This window comes from Poecilia reticulata, unplaced genomic scaffold, assembly GCF_000633615.1.
Source record: "Poecilia reticulata strain Guanapo unplaced genomic scaffold, Guppy_female_1.0+MT scaffold_1423, whole genome shotgun sequence".
Classification (NCBI taxonomy): Eukaryota; Metazoa; Chordata; class Actinopteri; order Cyprinodontiformes; family Poeciliidae; genus Poecilia; species Poecilia reticulata.
The window spans coordinates 1-2,982 of record NW_007616155.1 but is presented as its reverse complement, the minus strand read 5'-3'; the positions used below and the strand labels follow the sequence as shown (position 1 = coordinate 2,982).

Here is a 2,982-nt window from a genome sequence, read left to right as displayed (position 1 = left end):
TGACCTTCACAGCTCATAGATCTGCATATCCAGAGTCTCATGCTGCTGTTTCAACAGGCTGTAACCTGCTTTACTTCTTCACTGTCTGTGATTTATTATTACAGCTTCAGGCTAAAGGAGAAGAAAATAAACCCTGAAATGTCTCTGAAGTGACAGTTTCACCAGAAATCATTACAATTCACCTCTCATGAATTGAAACGTTCCTGGAGTCACATCGGTCACTTCCGCTGATCGTTTCCTCCTGATCTGAGCACAAAACAAACAAGATTACCAGGAACAAATGTTTTTAGCCCCTTTTTTAGTTTTTAGAGTTTAAGGCTGAAATTTAATTTCATCTGAAACTTGGATCTGGTTAGAAAATCCCTTCATCATTTGGAGAATCACAATGAAAGCTTCAAGCAGCATGGCCGCTGCTATTGCTGCGTCACTCATCGGGTTGTCAGTGGAGTTCATGGTGGCTCTTCCCGGTTCCAGTTTACCTGGAGGTAATCCAGAGTCTCCACCTGAAATAGTGATGGTAGTGGAAGTGGAAAGATAATTTATAAAGTATTCACGGCTCTAAGAATCATAACTGTGTCCGTGAAAGTGTGGGCCTGTAGGAATGTTAGCTGTTAGCTAAACAGGAAGAACGAGACCCACAATCAGGTCAGCTCTGAGGAGACGGAGCAAAACCCAGGAACTCTGATCAAATCACGAAGAAATGACAGAATATAATCCACAGCTGGAGAGCAGTAGGAGAAAGTAGTGAGGCAGAGCGGTCAGTCTGACCTGCTGATGGATAACCAAACCAGTCTAACCATAAACTTTATCAAAATAAAAGTTTTAAGCCCTATTAATTAATTTTCAATGTGTGGTTGTCATGACAACAAAGGTCAAACGAACCTTGTTGAACATTTAGTTTTTAAATGATCATTGTTGCCACCCAGGCTTCTTTCTGGCTGGTCCAGTTGATCTGGGAACAAACAAAGTTTTTCCATATCGAGACGCTTCATGATAACCGAACCTGGTCAGAAAATGAAGTTAAAGAACCAAAACGGCTCCACAGCAGAGAAACTGAGGAATCTGCCGACCGGAGTCAGATCAGACTCAGGTGGGTTTTAATATCAGCTTTTATAGCTACTTAAATTAGCTCACATCATTTAAAGTTTAGTGTTTTAGTGTAAAACCTGTTCAGGTTTCAGAGGAGCTTCAGTCAGGATGAACATCTACAGTTAAAGTCAGAGGCTGCAGCTGTTTTAAGACGTTACAGTGTCAGAGGTCAGAGGTCATTCAGCTGGAGGTCAGGAGTCTCACATCTTCCACTCAAATCTGAGTCCAAACCGTTACATTACGAGTCTTTAGTTATTTGACCAAATATGCCATTAAGTCACAAAGCAAAAAAAGTATAACTGTTTGTTTTTATGGTTGTAAAAAAATGTTGGTTTTTTTTCCTAAAGTTTTCACTTTGAATTGTGTTTATTCAGCAACATTTTGTGTTTTTGGCACAGAGAGATACTTTCACTCAAATTATTCAAAAATCATTTAAATGACAAAAATCTGCAAACAAACGTAAAGACGTCGTGCTGATGTCTGTCTGGATATCAGTGTGAACTTTGACCTCTGTGCTCTTCCTGACCTGCAGATCACAGAAACATCACAGCTGCTTCTGGACAGAATATTAATATTAGCTGTGAAGTCAGTGATGAGAAAAGCATCATAACTGTGGAATGGAGAAGAGCAGAAGATCCGGAGGATGATCATGTGATTGTTTACAAAAACGAGAAAATAAGTTCTGATGATCAGCTGAAACAGTTCAAAGGTCGAGTGAATCTGACGATACAGGAGCGAAGCTTGAGTTTGATTGTGAAGAACGTAACGACCAATGACAGCGGAACGTTTGAGTGTCGAGTTCAGAGAGCAGGAAGTGGTGGGATGGAGCACGTCTGCACCAGAAGCCTGGAGGTTTCTCCTCCTGCAGGTGAGTCAGTCCAGCAGCTTCCTGGTTCTGACCCAGATCAGATGGGGATGATCTTCAGTCGGATCAGACTAACTCCTGGTTTTGTTCTGACAGGGAACCTGGATGGAAACAGGAATGATGAAGAGAACCAGGATGGATCTGCTGGTCCAATCAGTGATGGGGCCCAAACTTGGATCATTGCTGTTGTTGTTGTTGTTGTTGCTGTTGTTGTTGTTGTTGTTGTTGTTGTTGTTGTTGTTGTTGCTGTTGTTGTTGTTGTTGTTGTTGTTGTTGTTGTTGTTGTTGTTGTTGTTGTTGTTGTTGTTGTTGTTGTTGTTGTTGTAAAAACAAAATGCTCAGGTCCCAGTCAGACCTCGCCAGGTGCTGCGGTTGGTGAATCCTCTCAGCAGATTGAAATGGGTCTGATGTCTGATCATCCAGACGTTTCTGCTGCTCAGAGATCAGATTAATGAGACGAAGAAGAAGAAAACAACAGAAAACAGACTTAAAGCAGAAAGGCTGACACATTTCCATTTAGATGCTTTTATTCTTAAATTTATAATTATCTTAAAATAATTATAATTATTTTAAGAATTATATGATTATTTCATCTCCATTATTAAACTCTTTAATAATGGAGATGACATAAAATCTTATGAGATAATGAAATCAACCCCGTGTCCATCAGCAGTTCATCCTCTCATCATGTTCATCCTCTTATCTTCATGTGTTCATGCTTCAGCTCAGTGGAAGGACACAGATTCAGTTTTAAAACATTTTTATGTTGTTACATATTTCCGATCAGGTCAGCTGGTTGTTCTGTTTTCTGATGTTTTCTTCCTTCATTGTTTTCATTTCATTCTGTTGAACTTAAAACAAGCAGAAGCTTCCAGATCTCCTTCCTGCTGCTGTTGGACTGGAAACATGAAGTTACTTTTACTGGAAACCAGATCAGACCAGTGAAGGTTTTCTGAGATCAGCTGACTGATCCCAAACCGTCCAGAGATCCACTCTGACCATCAGCAGAGGTCAAAGGTTAAACGGAG

At 40.4% G+C, this 2,982-nt stretch overlaps 1 long non-coding RNA gene across 1 annotated transcript; it reads left to right on the top strand.

The window, feature by feature from the left end:
* Window positions 1–110: 110 nt before the first annotated feature.
* On the top strand, window positions 111–2,189 carry LOC103461420 (uncharacterized). Its single transcript, XR_533108.2, has 4 exons — window positions 111–1,090; window positions 1,175–1,279; window positions 1,622–1,957; window positions 2,051–2,189. It is a non-coding gene; the product is annotated as an uncharacterized LOC103461420 (long non-coding RNA).
* Window positions 2,190–2,982: the final 793 nt, after the last annotated feature.